Raw genomic sequence first — 22,542 nt, 5'->3', positions numbered from 1 at the left:
TACCTAATTTCTGGAGCATGTTAAAATCACCCCAGTTGTGTGGGTGCCTCATATTTTGGTCTTTCTTTGATCTCCTCTAGCTCCTAAATAGCCAAAGTAATAAGCCTCACTTGGGCCTTCACTTTGCATGTACCAGACCCCCATAAACACTTGATGGGGATTGTTTTATATTGTCAATGTTTTCAGAAAGCACACTCTGTTCAGGTGTAGGCAAGAAAATTCAGCAGCTAACTAGTCTAATAATCCAAAAACAAGAGAAATGATGTAAGAGAGCCAGCGGGTCAGGGAAAGCACAGCAGAGAAAGCAGTGAAAAGCAGGGAAAAGGGGAATTAAGTTACAACAACAGGGAATAAATAAACCAAAAAAAAAAAAAGGAAAACTAAGGTCTTCCAAATTTTGTTGTGTAGAAAACAAATTCAGGAAATCAGACTTCATTGTCATCCAGCATGCTTCTGATAAACGTATAGGAACATGGTAGCAAGGCACCAGGTGTCAGTTCTGCAGAGTTTGTGCTAAATGACTTCAATTTAAAAAAAATACACATATAGGTATAAAATCCACTAGAAGAAATAAGTAGACTGACCTATCAATGTAATGTAATAATAAAAATGACAGAGAGATCAAATGGCTATGGGATGTATGTGTGTGTGTTTGTGTGTTTTAAAGAAGAAATCGACACTGATTTTCAGGGAGTCAAAGTGGAAACCAAAGGGCACAGTTATATTGAGGAGGACTATGAAGAGCTGGGCTGCAATATGTCAAACAAACATTAGTAATAATAATATCTTATATTTTAAAGCATCTTCAGATTTTTCAAAGTGCTTTTCGTATGTCTGCTATTGAATCTAATAATAATGAGAAGTACGTACCTTCAGGGGCTTCATTTTTAAAGAAATGAAGAAAGATAATTCTTAGTTTTCTACACTAAGAATTAATGGAGAAGTGCTGAAAATCTTCACTCATTATTTTGGAAATACCATTTATATTTTCTGATCTGTCAACTCTAAAGATGCTGCCCAATATATCTTCCTCCAACCCTTCTCATAAACAGTACAACCAGGAAGATTTCTGGACCTATATTGTAACAGTGATTTATAATCCAGGATTTTACACAAGCTATTGGTGTTGAACTAGAAGCTTTAGCATGTAGCCAACCCAAAAGGCTTTGCAGCATTGCTGGGAGATTTCCACAAATGAGGCGGAAGGCTACATTCAACAGCAATATATCAAGAGCACTTTCCTTTTGATCTACATACTCATAATGGGATTGTTTTAATCAGAGATATATTTAGGTTTGATGATTATAACAGGTGTTTCAGAGATGCATTACAACCTCAGTGGCTCAGAAATCCCTAGCAGTTTGTGTCAGAACACTTTCATTTAAGGAAAATATTTGTAATGTGTTTTGCACACACATTTATGGTTTCTACTAGTTTAGACTATCTTCACCAAGGGAAATAAACTACTTATTTTGTTCTTATAATTTCTTGATTTTCAAAATTATAGTTAAAATGAGAGTGGCTGTAGGTAAAATCGTAATGTTCACTATATCATAGTGAAACTCTATGTGTGTGCCTGTGTTTTAAGATGTAGAGATAGATAAACTGTGTATGCATTTTAGATCAATTTAGGATGATTATTAATAAGCTGGCAATAGGTTGGGGACAGGAAGAATTAACAATTTTGGAGTATTTAAAAAATTCACGTGACAAGAGTGAAAAGATATATACAAAAGAGTTGAAGAAATTACTATTTTATCAATTAAAACTCTTATACCCCCTGTGTAAACTACTTTTTCTTTCTTTCCTTTTTTTTTTAGAGACGGAGTTTCACTTTGTCACCCTCAGTAGAGTGTTGTGGCATCACAGTTCACAGGAAGCTCCAGTTCTTGGGCTTAGGCAATTCTCTTGCCTCAGCCTCCCGAGTAGCTGGGACTACAGGCGCCCACCACAAGGCCTGGCTATTTTTTTTTTTTTTGTTGTTGCAGTTTGGCCAAGGCTGGGTTAGAACCAGCCACCATTGGTGTATGGGGCCGGTGCCCTACTCACTGAGCCACAGACTACTTTTTTTTTTTTATTGTTGGGGATTCATTGAGGGTACAATAAGCCAGGTTAAACTGATTGCAATTGTTAGGTAAAGTCCCTCTTGCAATCATGTCTTGCCCCCATAAAGTGTGACACACACCAAGGCCCCACCCCCCCGTCCCTCTTTCTGCTTCCCCCCCAACCTTAATTGTCATTAATTGTCCTCATATCAAAATTGAGTACATAGGATTCATGCTTCTCCATTCTTGTGATGCTTTACTAAGAATAATGTCTTCCACGTCCATCCAGGTTAATACGAAGGATGTAAAGTCTCCATTTTTTTTAATGGCTGAATAGTATTCCATGGTATACATATACCACAGCTTACTTTTTAAGAGAAGGATGATCTGGGGGCTTGAAGAACACAATCCCTCATATACATAAATTTGGCTTCCACAAGCAACTGGTTAGCTTTGAAGAAAGGAAAGCATGTTAGCTGTCCAACACAGGTCAAGAAAATGGATCCACTGAGCTTTGCCTTGGGAAATTCATGGTTGGATTTTTTTTTTTTTTTTCTTGTGTGAGAACCATCATATTTGGGGCCAAACCATCCTGGGCAAAATTATGGGGATGGGTGAATTTGTCCCTCCCACTTTTAAAGAAAATATTCTCTTCTTCCTGCAGAAGCCCTAAATTTCCTTTGATTCCCAAAGATAGGAACCCCTATGCTGTTCTCTGGGTTTTCAGGAAACCCTATTGTAGGACTCATCAACCTCACATAGAACATCATGATCTGACCTTCACTGATTTGTGTAAATTGTATCCTAGGCATTCATGAAATCTGAGGGGATATAAGTATGTGTTTTTCTTAATATAAATCAATAAGAGAGTCCACTCAATCATCTCATGGGTAAGTTCTAGATGCATATTTATGTCAAGTTAATATGCATCTGCCCGAGAAATTCTGCAGTGAGGCATGGCCCTGGCAGCTCTTGGAGAGTAAATGCCAAGCCCAACAGAAGAGGGGTAGTCTCCCTTGCCTCTCACCAGTGCTCTCCTCCTTAGCTAAACTGAAGCCTCCTAGACATGGGCAGAATCATAAAGCAGTGCCAATTACAGCACTCAGCCACAGTGTTTCTGAGTGGATCCTCCTGTTGGACGAACACCCTTAGGAGAAATGTAGTTTGCATTCTCCACCATCTTCTGTGACTGAGGTGGGAAACGTAGCTTCAGAACAAGTGTAAGCAGTCAAGTGTATTTTGTTTCCCAGTGTTAAAATGAACAAATCTGTTGACATTTTAAATGGCTGTGATTCTACCTTATAATGGCAATTCATTAAATACATATTATGGTGGTTCACATCCCTCAATGCCATCACACCAGCATGCCCTTTACTCCTGGGAGAATTTATTTTCTCAATGGACCATAAACAAAACACAAATGTTTCAGATGAAACTTTAATGCACTGTCACAGTGAAGACACAGCAAGAAAAAGCCAGCTGGAGAGTAGCTTTTCAGAAGGTGCTTAAAATCTACTCATTTTGCTGCCAAAACTGTTTTTAACTCTACTTTCAATTGCTTTTGGGCTGAATGTTTCTGTGTGCTCATGTGTATGAGTGGGTGTATGTGTGTCTAAGAATACAGAATATTTCGTGTTACAGATAACCAAGGATTATATTGGATAAATCCATACTATCAATAGCAAACGATTTTAATCAATGTAGATGACTAGTCCAAATAATTATGGACAAAAAACCCTACTGTTTTATGGTAGACTAATTATCTGCATAGCTATCCACTTATCTGAGGGAAATGTCAAATTTGCCTGTGATAATTTCTAAATAAAACCTAATGTTTTAAAAAATACCAAGGAAACTGCTAATGAAGTGAAAAGCTTTGTCAAAACAATTTCATTTATGTGAAATCAGTTTGCTTGTCTTAATTTTTTCCCATTGAAATGATTTTTTACATATCATGTAGACATAGTACACACCTCTCGCAGACCATCAGGAACTATGTTAACAAGAACACATTTTAATTTGAAAGTTAATTCCCACAGTAAATATCATACAATTTACTTGATGCTGACAGGCTTTATATTTTATGAAAAACTAAATGAAAAAAAAATGAAGGGGCAATGAAGCTAAACTAGTCAATTTCCAATCTTTAAAAATATATGGTAAATATGTGAACATATCTATACCGAAATTTAATGTTGGAAGTAGGGGCTTTCACCATTTAGGGGTTATAGTTTGAGATAGTTTGAAGTGTATTTTTCTGAGCTGATAATGTATCTACTCAGGTGCAAATATTCCTTGTTAAATCTGCAGTCGGGATGCTTGTATTTCACATGTGCCACAGATAGCATGTACGCATCTCCCGTTCCTTCCTGCTTTTGTCTCTGACTTACTTCCCTAGATCAGCTTGAACATTCTCCATTGTTTCAAGGCCTTTTCATTTACATACTGCTCGTCCCCATTTTTGATTTCAATCAGCTATTCAGAAAGAAATAGGAATAGCAGGCATTTTACATGTTTTGTCATAACCAAAAGACTTCACTTGTACCCAGTCCCTAAGCTTTGGTCTGCATTGTCTGTGCTGCTCACTAGACATGTACAAAAATTTCCTGATTTTGAAATTTTTATTCTTTAGTATTTGTATATATCTCAAAAAGCGTTTTAAGATACTCAAGAACAATGTCCATGATGAAAAAGCTATCTTTTATTTTTTTCCTCCCCAGAGACTCAAACATATTTATTTCACATAGAAGGTATTTGGAAAATGTTTGTAAGTATAACATGAGGATTATAGTGAGGAAAATTTAAATATTTGACTTCTGACACCATATAGCACATGAAAATAACTCATCTAATCTTGTGAATACTTTGACAGATCATGTTTTTATATGTTTTATGTGTACAGGATGAATTGGATACACTGTGGTTTGTGGTTTTCTTTTACTATGGGGTATACACTTTTTTTTTGGTATGTTCATAAAAAAACAACTAAAAAATGTGGATGAGAGAATTATGTACATGAAATAGTATTCATTTAAGCTGAGTGATCAATACCAAGGCAGTTTGTTTCTTCTTGTAATATTTCTTCAGTTTGACAAAGAAAAATAATTATAATTTCCCTTATATATGTGTTTTAAATGATTAGAAGAAACTCTAAGCATTTGAAAACTATTTTATAGCTTCCATTAAAATAAATAGTAGATAGTTTATGGTCTGTTTTATTCGAGGGAAAATAAAACAATGTACTTACCTTATAATAGAAGCTGAGTGAAAGATTGTATTTGGTGCATAAATGACGTACTCTATTCTAGATTCTCTCTATCCTTGTTTTAACATCATTCAAAGCTCATTCTCTAGCCCGGTGTTATCCATTTTCCTTGAACTCATATGAAAGTTTTACTTTTGGAAACACTATCTTGAAACCTAGTCACATGATCTTTTGTATTGTTATCTAACCATTTCGTGTGTATTGTATTAGATATCAGATTATAAACTCCTAATCCTATATACCACTTGTACATTTCACATAATCTTGTAGTTATTCTATAAACACTTTGATAGTTGTGTTGATTAACTGAAAATAGACTGCCATTTTGATGTGACATTGACCCAAATAGGAAAGAGTAATGTCTTTTCTATTATTAATCTTTGTGAGTTTCTGAATATTTAAATAAATTCTTAGTATAGCATTAGAAAACATTTATCATAATGATATAAAGTTGGTAACAACTTTACCTTCTATATTTATGATTAAATAAATTATTTAAATGAGAACTAAAATAAAACTGATTTGTTGTTAATTTTCAAAGAGTAATTATTACCTAGGTTCTCTTAAATTCCTACCTTAACCAGATAGGATTACTTAGTATCATTCACTTTGGGTAAGATAATTTTATTTATTTTAAGAATCTTCTAAAAATGCACCTGGAGGTATTTTCTCTTTGTAATTTTTTTCCTCAAGTTTGTTATAAATTTTTGATAATCCAGAAGTTGGAGCTGATTTACTTTTCCAATTATATACCCATCACACTACAAAATGGCTTATATTTGTTCAAGGAAAATGAGCAAATATTTCAACAACTGAATACATTTATTGAATGCCTAATATATAATGAGCATATTTATTTAACAATAGATTATAACAAAGAGTTGCTATCCACAATCGATGATTTTCAGGAAATTCGAATTTGCCACCATAGTTGATATTTTTTAAATAAAGATCTGTATTATAATTTTATTCACATGCTGAAAGAAAACAAATACACTACGGGTGCTGTATGTCTACCTTCTCCACATCTGGCTCGAACATATTCTCTGTCTTTTCCCCTGTTAGTTGAGATTATCCTTGCTTTGGCTCCTCCGCTTTTATTTTCACTGCCTCCCTGGGCAGTTTTAACCCGTAAAACCTCCCTGATATGAGACAAACAGGGGCAACGATCCTCAGTCCACCCAGAGCAAGATAACCCAATAGGAATGTTACTAAGCAATCACTGCACATGAAGCCAAAACTGGGCACTGGGCGCTCAGAAAAGAAAAGCTTTATTGCAAATTGGCAAGGAGACAAGAGGAAACACTCAAATCTGTCTTTCTGACTGGGAGCTGGGTCGGGTTTTGTAAGCATAGAGTAATGCGATGTGATTTTCTGGCAATGAGAAGAAGCTGGGAGGCATGATCTGATCTGACTGGATCCCGCCATGCAGCGCCCTCTTTTCAATTCAGTCTCTGCTCCTTGGTCCCAGCACTTAGGTTCCGCCTGTGGTTGCATGATTGGTTCATCTAGGCTTGCTCAGATTATGTGACCTTCAACCTGGGGGTGGAAGGGGATGGTCCCGGACAACTGAAAAACCATTCAAAAGTGTCTTATGTGAAAGTCCAGCCAGATCTGTCTGATGTGGTTATAGGTATACTATGCATGGGTTTTTAACATTAGCAACAGCAGCACTAAAATCCTTAAAAGATGAAAACTTTCAAATGCAATCCGTGTAATCTGGTTTATTGTATCCTCAGTGAATCCCCAACAATAAAAAAAAAGATGAAAACCTTTTTTTTTTTTTAATTCAAAGACATTTATAAATAGTAAATAAAAACGTCTCTGGATTTAGTGCACTTATTTTATGGTTGCTGTGTGTTTTTTGAAGCTTTTTTTGAGAGTTCAAACATACATAAGAGTATTCATTATCCAGCCTTAGTAATTATTAACCATGGCCAAACCCTTCACATACCTATTCATCCCTTTATCCATATTATTTTGAAGCAGGCCAGGTGTGGTGGCTCACACCTGTAATCCTAGCACTTTGGGAGGCCAAGACGGGTGGATTACCTGAGTTTAGGAGTTGTAGGCCAGCCTGAGCAAGAGCAAGACCCAGTCTCTAAAAAAAATAGCTGGGCATTGTGGTGGGCACCTGTAGGCCCAGCTACTTGGAAGGCTGGGGAAAGAGGAACACTTGAGCCCAAGAGTTAGAGGTTGCTGTGAGCTATGGCTCCATGGCACTCTGTGGAGGATGGCAAAAAGTGAGACTTTATCTTAAAAATAAAACAAAAACTACAAAAAAGAGCATATTATTTTGAATCTTATCTTATGTATCCCATACTTCATTATACAGCTACTAAAGCTTTGATTGAGAATTATGTAATAGGGGTGGGTAAGGCAGAATATCATAATATTTATAGGCTCCAAAAATCCTACCTCAATTTTAGTGCATCATCATACACACATACTCAAAGCCAGTGGCCAGAGTGATTATTTATGAAATGGACTTCAGAAGACAAATGTAATTATAAGTGCTTAAACAAACAGTAAATAACTTAAAGACTGATCATCCTTGGAGGCTCCTGTTCATTTTCTAAAGGCTACATCCTATTTTAGGGTTTACTTCTGAGTTTTCAAAAAAAATTGGTGTTGGGTGGTGCCTGTGGCTCAGTGAGTGGGGTGCTGGCTCCATATATGAGGGTGGTGAGTTCAAACCCAACCCCGGCCAAACTGCAACAATAAAAAAATTTTTTAAACAATTGGTCTTGTTTCATAATTCTTCTATGCTTTTATACCTGGTCCGGGTTAACTTTCTCCTAAGATGGGGCCAGTTTTATCCTTTGTCCGTTTGATTTTTGTCCTTTCATATACATTCATATTCTCTCTCTCTCTCTCCTGCTTCTCCTCCAACCCCCATATTTTCTGCTTCCCCTCCCCCTTCTCTTAAGGGTACAATCTGACAGTTGGGATAAATGTAACCCACACCAGTCAAAGATTCAGAACCCTGTGATAACCAAGAAAATTCCTTCTGCCCTATTCTTGTAAATCCGTGCAGAAGTAATGACTATTTTATATCTTTCACTATACATTTGATAGTCTATTCTAGAATGTTATGTAAAGAGAATAATATAGTATTGTAGGCTTTTGTGTTGATCTCTTTCAGCTAAGCATCATGTCTGTGAGATTCATCAATGTTGTTGGGTATTTCAACAGTAAGTTCCTTTTTTCTTGCTGAGTTCGAGTTGGTTGTGTAAATATATCATAATTTGTTTATCCATGCTCATGTTGATAGACATTTGGTCAATAGTCATTTGGGTTTTTTACAGTGTTTATCGCTTATGAATAAAGTTGTTGTGAATATTTTTGTACAAGATTTTTTGAGAGTTCAAATTTTTATCTCTTGGGTAAATACCTGTTTTACTTTTACCAGTTTTACTTTTTTAGATTTATATTTTAATTTTTCGCTGCTAAATATTTGGTAAATCTTATAGAAGTTATCAGTTTTATCTATTTTAAAAATCAGCTTTTGGTTTTCTTCTTGTCTTTTTTTGAATTCTGTTTTCCTTTTCATTGGCTTTACTCTTTATTCCTTCTTTTTGCTTGAGGTTTAATTTACTCTTCTTTTAAGAGTTTTGTACAGAGGAAACTTAGATTATTAATTTGAGATTGTTCTTTTTTTCTAATGTTCACATGATAATTTTCTCTTTAAGCCCTGCTTTAGCTGCACCCCTCATGTTTGGATGTGCTGTATTTGTATTTATATTCAGTTCAAATTTTTTCTAATTTTCCCAGTGATATTTGTTAATCCATTTGTGATTTTAATTTCCATAAATTGGAGGTGCTTCCGGACATTGTTCTGTTATTGATTTCTCACTTCATTTCATTGTGAACTGCCATGCTCTGAATATTTTCAAACCTGTTAAATTTATTGAGAATTATTTTATGATACAGATTGTTTTCTATCCTAATAATCTAGATTTGTTTGAAAAGAATTAATTTTTTCTTTTTAACAAAGAATTAATTAATTCTCTGTTATTGAATAAACCGTTGTATAAATTACATTTAGGAAAAGTATTTGGTAATATTCTTACCCCCCGATTTTTTATCTACCTGTTCTATCAATTTTTGAGAGGGGGTTCTGAAACCTTTGCCACCTAGCCAATGATCGAAAACTTAGTGATTTAAAACACCTATTTATCATCCGAGAGTTTCTATGGGTCAGGACTCTGGGTATGTCTTAGCCAGGTCCTCTGGCTCTGGAGTTCTCACATGTATGCAGTCTTTCCAACTTTTGATGGGAAGAATTTGCTTCTTAGTTCACAAATATGGTTAGTCATAGGACTCAGGCTTTCTTTGGTTGTTGGACTGAGGCCTCGGTTTTTAAGGGCTGTTGCCCAGAGACTTCAGTTAGTTCCTTGTCCCATGGGCTCTCCATAGAGCATCTCACAAAAGGGCAGTGGTTTAGAGAGAGCTAGGAAGTGAAAGAACAAGTGAGCATGCCAGTGACAAAGAAAGTAATAGCAAGACTTTATCCCTTAATCCTAAAAGTCACCCATCACTTTTGCCATACTCCTTGCATTAGAAACAAGTCTCTAGTTCCAGCCCACACTTTAAGGGCATGAACACCAGGAAACAAGGTCACTGAAAGCCATGTCAGAAACTGCCTGCACAATATTGGATTTGTCTAATTCTCTTTTTATTTCTACCATTTTTGCTTTATGTATTTTTAAACATTTTATTATGTGCATAGACATGTAGGATGTTATATCTTCTTGTAGAATAGGCCCATTTGTCACTAGAAGTGACTTTAATCTTTGGTTCTCTCATTTGTGTTCTCTCTTGATTTTTTATTTCTCTCCCTCACTCTTATTTTTCTTTATCAGTCTTGCTAGAGGTTAATCAGTTTTGTTGATCTTCTCAAATAAACAACTTGTGGCATGTATTTGGGTCTTGTTTTTTAATGTCTTTGGAAAATCATTACCGTTTAAGTGGAGGATCAAGTTCATGGCCATTAAATGTAATTTCTTTTTTTTTTTTTTTTTTTTTTGTAGAGACAGAGTCTCACTGTACTGCCCTCGGGTAGAGTGCCGTGGCGTCACACGGCTCACAGCAACCTCTAACTCTTGGGCTTACGCGATTCTCTTGCCTCAGCCTCCCGAGCAGCTGGGACTACAGGCGCCGGCCACAATGCCTGGCTATTTTTTTTGTTGTTGTTGCAGTTTGGCCGGGGTTGGGTTTGAACCCGCCACCCTCGGCATATGGGGCCGGCGCCCTACTCACTGAGCCACAGGCGCCGCCCCCATTAAATGTAATTTCTAATATGTTTGGTTTCAGGCCCACTATTTTATTTTTAATTTCATCCCATCTCCTGTGTTCTCTTTTTCTATCTTTGTTGTGATTCACAAGATATCTTTAGATTTCAAATATATTGGCTTTATAGCTCTTTATATTATTTTTAATGGTTGCATTAGAGATTATAGCATATATTCTTAACCTTTCAGTCTGCTTACAATTAATATTGTACTATTTGATGTAAAGTTAACCTTCATGTATATATTTTTGTATATACTTTTTTGTATAAATTCTATTTATGGTTACCTCCAACTCTTAATCCATTTTATGCTGCTATAACAAAATAACTGAGGCTGAGTACTACAAAGAAAAGAGTTTCATTTATTTTTTTTCCTTTTTTTTATTTTTATTAAATCATAGCTGTGTACATTAATATGATCATGGGTCACCATACACTTGGTTCATAGATCATTTGACACATTTTCATCACACTAGTTAACATAGCTTTCATAGCATTTTATTAGTTATTTTGCTGAGACCTTTACATTCCGCATCTTACAAGAGTTTCATTTAGTTTACAGATCCACCTGTTGGGAGGTGCAAGGACATTGTTCTCAATTGTGATCAGTTTCTGGTAAGGGCTTTTGTGTTGGGCCAAAACATGGCAGAAAGTGAAAGGGGAAGCAGATATGTGCAAAGAGGGCCAAAACATAACTAGGAACTTGTCTTTGTAACAACTTGCTCTGGGGGAACGAGTCTCATGTCTGCAGAACTAATCTAATCTCCTTTGAGACCTCATTCTCACTTGCCACCTGGAGAATGGCAGTAAATTATTTGTGAGGAATGCAGCCCAAACACCTCCCACTAGGCTTTACCTTCTAACAGTTACACAGCCACACAGGGGATCAAATTTCAACATGAGATTTTTGTTGAAACTAACAACACCTAAACCATAGACCCCCAGAAGATAATGTTACTGACCATTTTTTCTTTAAACAGTAATATGCACTTTAAAAAATGAAGCACAAACAATAGTCTTTTATATTTACTTAGATATTTGCTATTTCTAATACTCTTTTTATTTGAATATCTGAGATTCTTTCTGGTATCATTTCCTTTTATACTAATGAAATTTCTTTTGAAACTGCTCATGAAATTACTTAGTTTTATTTCCACCTTAATTTTTGAAGGACATTTTTCTGTTACTATAAAGCAAGAGATTGATGGGGTTTGGGTTTGTTTTTTCTAGTACTTTTAATCTATCACTCCGTTGTTTTCTTTCCTCCATAATTTCTGATGTGTGGATTATTTCCCATATTTTTCCTGTTTTGGATTTTCTGAGAATCATAAATCTGTAAATATATGTGGGTCTTACCAAATTTTGGAAACAGTTAATCATTATGTATTCAGATATTATGTCTGCCCCCTTTTTTTACCCCTCTCCTTTTAAGCTTTAATTATATATATTCAACCATTTGTTATTATTATTCTACAGGACTTTGAGGCTCTGTTCATTTTTTTGATCTGTTCTTCAGATTGCATTCTTTATATTCATATCTTCAAGTTTTCTGTCTCATTTCCTTGTCATCTCCATTCTGTTGGTAAGCCCATCCTGTGAATTTTTATTTCATATATTTTATTTTTAAGTCCTAGAATTTAATTTTAGGTCTTTTTGATATTTTTGACATCTTTGCTGAGATTTCTCATATTTTATTCACTGTGAGAATATTTTCCTTTACACCATTGAGCATAGTTAAAATAGCTGTTTTAAAATTCTTGCTTGCTAATCCCTACTCCTGGATCATCTTGGAGTTGGTTTTCATGTCTTTTCGTTTGAGAATGGGTCACGTACTTGCTCTTTGCTCTTTGTATTTTGAGTAATTTTGATGAAGAACTTGTTTTCTTTTAAATTCTTCCAAAAAGAGTGGATTTTTTTTATATTTGTTTGTTTTAATGACCAAGAAACTTGCCTGGATCCAAACTGCAAATACTGTCTTTCTTATAGCAGTCCAAATCTCAGCCACTGAATTCTCCATCTATAGAGATCCTTTCATTCCCACCTAGCTTCTGTAGAGCCCTAAGCCACACATGCACATCTTAGAGTTCTACACAGTTTCTATACAGAACATGGGGATCTCTTTCTCTATCTTTCCTTTTTGGAGGTTATTTCTTCACTTTGCAAAAGTTATAATATCCTGGAACTCTGTTCTTTCTTTTTGGGGATTAGAAAAATTATAGATTTTTCTATTCGAATTTTATTTACACTGTGCGCAATGCTTACTGCAGCATTCTTTTAGCTCAAGAGATGTAAAAAGGTAAAATCCTCTATATTACAACATACTATCAAGCATTGATTGCTTCCAATGTCCATCCACTTTGTTCACTGTACAGTGCTTTCAGATGATTGTTTCGTTATTAATCTAAAGGCAATGCTATGCACAGTACTGTGTTAACTCAACTTGTGAATTTTTTGACTATGTCCTCTCTTTGCACATGAACTGATACTATAGAACTGTATGAAATGGTGACATGTGTCAAGTATGCATGAGTCTCAGTTGACATAGCTTCAGCGATCACAATGACTGCCTGTATTTTATCCAGGGTCTGCATTTGTGATCTACAGAAGGCTGTTGAATCTTTTTTATCCACAGTAGAAAAAGAAATCATTCTTTTGCTAGCTTTTCATAATTTTCCTTCATAGCACTTTTCACAGTCTATAATTATTTAATTTTATGTCTGCTTTCTTATTTATTTTCATACTGTCTTATTAAAATTGTATGATGGAGAGAAAATAATCAATTGCTAAGCATGGAATAAAAGAGTGAAGTGTTGCGTGACCAAACGGTGTCTTCCATGGTAGTATAACTTAGGCTGCAAAATCGCTTTAATTAGAATCCCAAAATTCTTCTGGGGATGACAATCATGTAAATAGTACCATCATAGGAGCCCTGATAAGATTTTCATATTTATTAAAGATCTCAAATAGGCATTTTGAATGTTATAATGACATTACCTGAGCTCTACTTTTATAGGGCATTTTCTGAATAATGCCTAATTAGGGAGATGGGAAAGACTTGAAAGAGTTAGTATTCAATTAAAAAGCAAAGGTTTTTTTTTTTGTTCTTTTTTTTTTGAGACAGAGTTTTACTATGTTGCCCTCGGTAGAGTGCTGTGGCGTCACAGCTCACAGCAACCTCAAACTCTTGGGCTTAAGCAACTCTCTTGCCTTAGCCTTCCAAGTAGCTGGGACTACAGGTGCCTGCCACAATGCCTGTCTGCTTTTTTGTTGCAGTAGTTTAGCTGACCTGGGCAAAAGCAAAGTTTTTAAACACATAATTTTTTTTTTTTAAAGAAAGTAAATCTTTGCTTTTATTTTTGTTTGTTTGTTTTTATTGTTAAATCATAGGTGTGTACATTAGTGCAAGCAAAGGGTACAATGTGCTGGTTTCATATACAATCTGAAATATTCTCTTTTTATTTATTTATTTATTTATTTTTATTAAACCATAGCTGTGTTCATTAGTATGATCGTGGGGCACCATACACTTGGTTCATAGATCGTTTGACACATTTTCATCACATTAGTTAACATAGCTTTTGTAGCATTTTCTTAGTTATTTTGCTAAGACCTTTACATTCCACATTTACTAGGATTCACATATACCCTTGTAAGATGCACCGCAGGTGTAATCCCATTAATTCCCCTCCTTCCCCCTCCCTCCCCCCTCCCTCCCCTCCCTTTCCTATATTCTCATCAAACTGTTCAACGTGGCCTTCATGGCATTTTCTTAGTTATTGTATGTAGACATTTGTATTCTGCCTTTAGTAAGTTTCGCCTGTACCCATTCTAAGATGCATCATAATTTTGTATAAGTCATCAAATGACTAAAAAACTGTCTTTGTGCAGCTTTACCATATTACAATAGCACCATATGTACATAATTAGAGAACAGGTCTGCAGTTTAACATTTTAGAGACCCAGTGTTCTTTATATAAAACATCTAGTGTAGCAGGTAGTACGTAGTATAGAATGATCAAGAAAGTCTATTTATTTCTTATTGCTTCTCTCTTCTTTTCTCCAGACTAAATCAAGCAAGTACCTTTTTCAAACAGTTCGATTCACGAGTTTTCTAGTATCAATGTAGCCCTATATTTTAACAGAGCTAATGAAGCTTAGGCAGGAAATCATCTTTTATTTGTGACTTAAAGCGATTTCTGCACTAAGTAAACAGTGGAACATTTATTGGAAAATGAATAAGGATGTACCTATCTTCTCTATAGCTCTCCACATCCACTTTACACACTGCCCCTCCCCATGCCAGTGATGGAAGTGGCAAAACGTAAAGGGCCTCGACTGAGATTTTAGACTAGATTTCTCTCATTTCTTGGCTAGAGTGAAGAATGGTCTGTGTCATTCTTAAATGAAGTCTAGTTTAAGCTATTTCCTTTATGAAGAACCTATTCAGTTTCAGGTAAGTGTGTGACATTAGAATGAGCAGCATCATAAAATTTAATTAACTGCAGGTAAATAAGACAAGCGGGATCTCTATAGATCAGTAATATTAATTTCCCTATTCACCAGCTATAGATCCAGTAGGATTATATATTACAGCTCTTGAACTTTAATGTTTATAGGAATCATCTAGAGATCTTTTTGAAATATAGTTTCTGATTCAGCAGAGTTTGAGTATGAGAATATGCATATCTAATAAGTTCCTACATGACATCTATGCTGCTGACCAAGGGACCCCATGCTTTGAAATGCTGGATTATCCTACTCCAAGTGAGATAGGATTTAAAATGCGTGCTCCCATTTCATCCCGCCTGTGGCTCAGTGAGTAGGGTGCCGGCCCCATATACCGAGAGTGGAGGGTTCAAACCCAGCCCCTGCTGAACTGCAACCAAAAAATAGCCGGGGTTGTGGCAGGCGCCTGTAGTCCCAGCTGCTCCGGAGGCTGAGGCAGGAGAATCACGGAAGCCCAAGAGCTGGAGGTTGCTGTGAGTCCTGTGACGTCATGGCACTACCAAGGGTGGTAAAGTGAGACTCTGTCTCTACAAAAACAAAAAACAAAAACAAAAACAAAAAAACTGTGATTATTGCAACTATGTAACTCTAAGTTTCCAAGAGGAAAAACATAGTGCAAAATAAATTTCAGATGTTATCAATCACAACACTCCACGATTTTAGAATTTCTTGGCAATTGTTCTTTCTGGTGCATTTTTTAGTACACCTGAGATGTTAAAAAAAAAAAAAAACTCTTGTTTTCTCAATGATAATAGTGTTTATATACAATAAAATGTACTAACTGAAAGGGAACTTAGTTGTAGTTGCAACTTCTCACTTCACAAATAAGAGGGATAAGGCTGATTCATTATGTGACTTGAGAACTTAAGTGTTCTGAGGTTCTTTAACATGCAAAAAAGTTAATTTGGAGGCAGATAATATTGTAGTGGTATCTAAAAAACATATAAAATCATCTGTGTTGATTGTGACCTAACCAATCATTTCCATAAAAGAGAGTTGTTTTCCCACTGCCTTGAACCTGTTACTTTGGCATTAGTAGGCATAGTAAACCTACCTTATTGCTAAGTGTCACTATGGTCACCTTTGAAGTACCTCCCCTTGGGAAGCTGTGCACCAAAGACAACATTTTGTGCACCCTTCGAAGCACTTTGTCTAGAATGAGTTTGTGAACATAATTGTCAGGCCTCATTTGATGACAGCTCTGATGGCCATTCCAGAAAAACATTCAAAAATAGCAAAAATTAAAAAACTGCTCACATGTAGAATCTAAAAAAGTAGTAGAACTCATAAAAGTAGAGAGTAGAATGGGGCTTTGCCAGACGTTGTGGGAGGAGGATGATTGGGAAAGAGAGGTTAGAAAAAGGGAAGAAAGTTTCAGCTAGACCAGAGGAATACACCTTAGTGATCTATTTCTCAGAATGATGACTATAATTATTAATGATAATGCATTGTATAGACCAAAATTCCTTAAAGATTATATTTTATATGTTCTCACCATGAAAAATTGGTATCTGAAATGATGGGTATGGTCATTAGCTTGACTTAATCATTCCACAATGTAAACATATATAAAAGATAACATGTATCCATAAAAGCATATCATTATTTTCCAATAAAAAAAACACAAATTAAAAAAATGAAGTTGTGGGAAAATTTAAATGGTAATTTTGATGAATTATTAGAGGCTGAGGGTGGACTAGTGTGGGAAAGGAATTCCTAGGGGCTGCATTATGAGAAGGCCTACCTATACTTTTGTGGACATTACTTTCAGGAATCCTCCAATTTGTCATGGTAAAAGTCTGTAATATATCTCTGTGGCTCTGTAAAGAGGAGGAGAAAACAGTAATCATTATGCAAAAAGCCCACAGCATTCTTCGTAATAGAAGTCTATTCTCCAAGGAAAAGACAATATCAGAGCCTTATTTCAGCTGGAGGAAGCACATTTCTCCAATGTAGCTCCCTTGAGCCTTTGTGTCCCACCCATCTAAGAATGAAATAAATTATGACAATAGCAATGCATGTGTGAAAATCTCAGTCCAGAGATGCATGCTTAAAAATTTAATAACTTAGACAAAGCGGAACAATTCCTTGAGAGACAAACTACCAAAATTCATAGAAGAAAATTACCTAATCTGAATAGGCCTATATCAAAGAAATTAAATCAATAATAAATTTCTAGAAAAAAGAAAGCACCAGGCTCAGATGGCTTTACTCATGAATTCTACTAAACATTTAAAGAGGAAAAGGTACAATCTCTTTTATGAAATAGAACTTGACATAAAACTTCTGAATTCATTGTATGAGGCTAGCATTATACTAATAACAAAACCAGTCGAAAATTTATGCCCATGCAAAGACCTGCATTCAAATGGTTATAGGAACATTATTCATAATTTCTCCAAACTGGAAGATATCAAGATGGCCTTCAATGAGTGAGCTGATGAATTGCACACACACATACAATGGAATATTATTCAGTAAAAAAAAAATAAGCCATGACAAGTCCTGGATAAATCTTAAATGCAAATTGCTAAGTGAAATAAATCATCATGAAAAGGCTACATAATGTATGATTTTATTAAATGATATGAAAAAAAGCAAAGCCATGGAAATCATACAAAGATTAATGGTTGCCAGGCTTTTATTACTAGGAGGTTGGGGGGGTGTTAAATAAGAAAGCACAGGGCATTTTTCAGAATGGAAAATCTATTCTGTATAATACTCTACAGGTAGATACATGACACTATGCATTTGCCAAAATCCATAGGACTTTATAGCTATAAAGGGAAACATACAAATAAAAAAAGAATTTTGATGTTATTGTGATTGTCTTTGGAATCTTCTTCATAAATTCTTTGCCTAGGCCAATGTCTGTAAGAGTTTTTCCAACATTTTCTTCTAGAATTATTAACTTCATGCTTTAGGTTTAAGTCTCTTATCCATTATCAATTAATTTTTGTGAGTGGTGAGAGATGCATATTCCATTTCAATCTTCTACATGTAGCTCCTAATTTTCCAGCACCATTTATTGATTAGGAATTCTTTTCCACTGTGTATGTTGTTGTCTGCTTTGTTAAAGATCAGATGGCAATATGAGGATGGTTTTATATGTGGGCTTTCTGTTATGGTCTGGCAGTCTATGTCTCTGCTTTTGTGCCAGTACCATGCTGTTTTGGTTACTATAGCCTTGTAGTATAGCTTGAAGTCTTGTAAAGTGATGCCTCTCAAATTTCCCTTTTGGCTTAAGGTTGCTTTGGCTATTTAAGCTCCTTTCTGTTTCCATACAATGAATTATTTTTTTTAGATTAGTGAAAAATGATGCTGATATTTTAATGGTGATTGTGTTGAATCTGTAGATCACTTTGGCTTAGACACTTTAACAACGTTCATTCTGCTGATCCACGAGCATGATATATTTTTCCATTTGTTTCCATCCTTTGAGATTTCCTTCCTCAGTGATTTGTAGCTCTCCCTATAAACATATTTTACTTCATTGGTTAAATATATCCCCAGATACTTTATTTTCTTTGTTTCCATTGTGAAGATACTAAGTCTTTGATTTTATTCTCAGCTTGACTCTTGCTGGTGTATAGGAATGCTATTGATTTGTGAATATTGATTATGTAACCTGAGACTCTGTTGAATTAATTTATAAATAACAGGATTCTCTTTGGGTTTTCTAGATATAAAATCATATTGTCAGCAAAGAGTGAGAGTTTGACCACTTCTGTCCCCATTTGGACACTCTTGATTTCCTTCTCTTGTCTGATTGCTTTGGCTAGGACTTCTAGCACCATATGGAATAGCAGTGGTGACAGTGGACACTGTTGTTGGTTAAGTTTCAGATCTAGGCAGGGATGCTTTTAGTTTTTCCATATTCAGTATGATATTGGTTTTGGGTTTATCATATATGTCCTATATCATTTTTAGGTATGTTCCATATATACTTAGTTTCTTAACAAATGGGGCCTGATTAAATTTAAAAAGTTCTGGTCAGCCAAAGACACAAAGAATAGAGTGAATAGACAACCTGCCAAATGGGAGAAAATATTTCCTTGCTATACAACCAATAAAGGGCCAAGAACCAGAAATACCTGTATTGAGATATAATTAGCATCCCTTACAATTCAGTCACTTAAAGTCACTTATTTAATGATGTTTAAACATCACCACAGTCAATTTTATAATATTTTCATCATCTTATAAAAGACATTCCTACCCTCTAGCTAATTACTTAATCATCCCTTATTCTGTAACTCTAAGAATCCACTAAACTAATTTCTCTTTCTCTATAGAGTTCCCTTCTTTTGGACACTTCATATGGATAAAATTATATAATATGTGGTCTTTTGTAAGTGGCTTCTTTCACATAGCATAATATTTTAAGGTTTATCTATGTTGTAGTATGTATCAATACTTCATTCATTTTTATGGCCAAATAATATTTTATTTAATAGACATACCACATTTTGTTTTTTCATTCATTGGTTGATGGACATTTGCATTGTTTTAACTTTTGGTTATTATGAATAATGTTGCCATAAATATTTGCATACAAGTCTTTTCATGGGCACACGTTTTCATTTTCTTGGGCATATACCTAACAGTGGAATTTCTGGATCATGTGTTAACTCTATGTTGAATCACCTGAACTCCCATTTTTTCCCAAGGTGGTTACACAATTATACATTACCGTAACACTGCATGAGGGTTCTGATTTTTCTACATCCTCACAAACTTTTGTTATAATCTAACTTTTGCAGTCTAGCCAGCCTGGTGGATATAAGTTATAGCCCCCTGTGATTTTGATTTGAATTTTTTTGATGATTAATAGTTTTGAGCATCTTTTCATGTATTTATTGGCCATTTGTACTATGTATATCTTTCTTGTATTATTGAGGAGATTTCTTGATATCTTTTGGATACAAATCTCTTATCAGATATATGATTTGAAATATTTTCTCCTATATTGTGGGTTCTTTTCACTTTTTTGATGGTTGTCTCTTGGAACACAAAAATGTTTAATTTTGATAAAGTTCAATTTATGATTTTCTTTACTTTATTTCTTATGATATTGGTGTTACTTCTCAGAATACTTTGTCAAGTCCAAGATCATGAAAATTTAGTAGTATGGTTGCTTCTATGAGTTTTACAGTTTAGTTCTTACATTTAAGTTTTTGACCTATTTTGAATAAATTATTGTATATGATGTAAGTTGAGGGTCAAACTTCATTCTTTTGCACATGGCTTTATATATTGTAGTTGTCTGAGCACCATTTGTTCAAAAGACACTATTGGATAGTTCTAGCATCTTTGCCAAAATTCAGTTTATCATGGATGTCTGGGTTTATTTCTGGACTTTTCATTTCTGTAGCATTAGTCTACATGTCTATCTTTGTGCCAGTACCACATTCTTAATTACTGTTGTTTCGTAATAAGTTTTGAAATAGAAAATAAGAACAATTTTACTTCTTTGTCTGAATTATTTTGGCTATTTTCAGTCTCTTGCAATTCCATATGAATTTTAGAATCAGTTTATAAATCTCTACAAAGAAGTAAACTGGGATTTTGTTGATGATTACACTCAATCTGTAGATCAATTTAGGGAGTATTGCTATCTTAATTATGTTTAATCTTCTGATTCATGAATGTGGGATATTTCTCCAATGATTTAGATCTTCCTTTTTTTTTTTTTTCAGTTTCTGGCCAGGGCTGGGTTTGAACCCAATACCTCTGGCATACGGGGCTGGTGCCCTACACCTTTGAGCCACAGGCACTGCCCGATCTTTCTTAATTTTTTAAACAATATTTTTCAGTTTAGAGCACTTTTGATTTAAATTTTTGGCATAAAAAAGAAAATATTTGCTTACAAATATTTTTAGTATTCTTAACAAAAGCACTTTGCGGAGCTTTTGTTAAATTCACCCCCAAGTACTTTATTCTTTTTGATGCTACTGTACATGGAATTGTCTTTTTAATTTCATTTTCAGATTGATCTTTGCAAGGGCATACAAATACAATTAATATTTGTATAATGATTTGAATCCTTCAAACTTGGTAAACTTGTGTATTAGTTATTAATATATTTTTGTGGATTTCTTAAAGTTTTCTTTATATGTGCACATGTCATATGCAAATAGAAATAGTTATACTTTTTCCTTTCCAACCTCAATGACTTTTATTTCTTTGAGATCTTCATTCTTCTTCTTCTTCTTCTTTTTTTTTTTTTGAGACAAAATTTCAATCTGTTGCCCAGGCTACAGTGCTGTGGTGTGAGCATAGCTCACAGAGATCTCAAACTCCTGGGTTCACACAATTCTCCTGCCTGAGCGTCTGGAGTAGCTGTGGCTACAAGTGCCCACCATAATTCCCAGCTAATTTTTTGTATTTTTAGTAGAGATAGGGTCCTGCTTTGCTCAGATTGGTCTCTAACCCTCGATCTCAAGGGGTCTGCCTGCCTCAGTTTCCCAGAATGCTAGGATTACAGCCGTGAGCCAAAGTGCTGGTTGAGATCTTCCTTTTTAATGGCATATAGGTATTTATAGTTTTATTTTCTCTCTAAACATTGTGGTAGCTGTACCAACAATTTTTGTATGGTGTGTCTTGATTTTCATTTTTCTCAAAGTATTTTTTTCCAATTTTTCCTTGATTTCCTCTTTGACCTATTGATCATGTAGAAATATGTTGCATTTACATGCATTTGGGAGTTTCCCTATATTTTCTGTTACTAATTTATAAATTCATTCCATTGTATTTTTATTGTGTCTAACCTTTGAACCATACTCACATTTGTTTTATGACATAGCAGATTATTCTGGCAAATATTCTATGTATTCTGGAGAAGAATGTATGTTCTTTTGCAGTTGGATGAAATGCTCTGTATTGTCTCTTAGGTCTACTTGGCTGAACTTCATTAATTTCTCTGTCATTAAAGTCTACTGTTGAGCTCCATCAGTGAATATTTTATTTCAGATATTGGTATGAAAATACCAGTATTACATAATATCCACTTGATTCTATCTGATAATTTTTTTTTTTTTTTTTGCGATTATGGTGCCCCATACATTGGTTTTATATACCATTTGACATATTTTCATCACACTGGTTAACATAGCTTTCCTGGTGTTTTCTTAGTTATTGTGTTGAGACATTTATGCTCTACATCCAGTAAGTTTCACATGTACCATTGTAAGATGCACCATAGGTGTAATCCCACCAATCACCCTCCCTCCATGCCTCCCTCTCCTCCCTCTCCCACTGCCTCATGTTCTTAGGTTATAACTGGGTTATAGCTTTCATATGAAAGGTATAAATTAGTTTCATAGTAGGGCTGAGTACACTGGATACTTTTTCTTCCTTTCTTGAGATACTTTACCGGATCCATCCATGTAAACATGAAAGAGGTAAAGTCTCCATCTTTCTTTAAGGCTACA

Source organism: Nycticebus coucang, chromosome 19, assembly GCF_027406575.1.
Source record: "Nycticebus coucang isolate mNycCou1 chromosome 19, mNycCou1.pri, whole genome shotgun sequence".
NCBI lineage: Eukaryota > Metazoa > Chordata > Mammalia > Primates > Lorisidae > Nycticebus > Nycticebus coucang.
The sequence above is the reverse complement of the archived record's forward strand: the minus strand, read 5'-3'. Positions refer to the sequence as shown.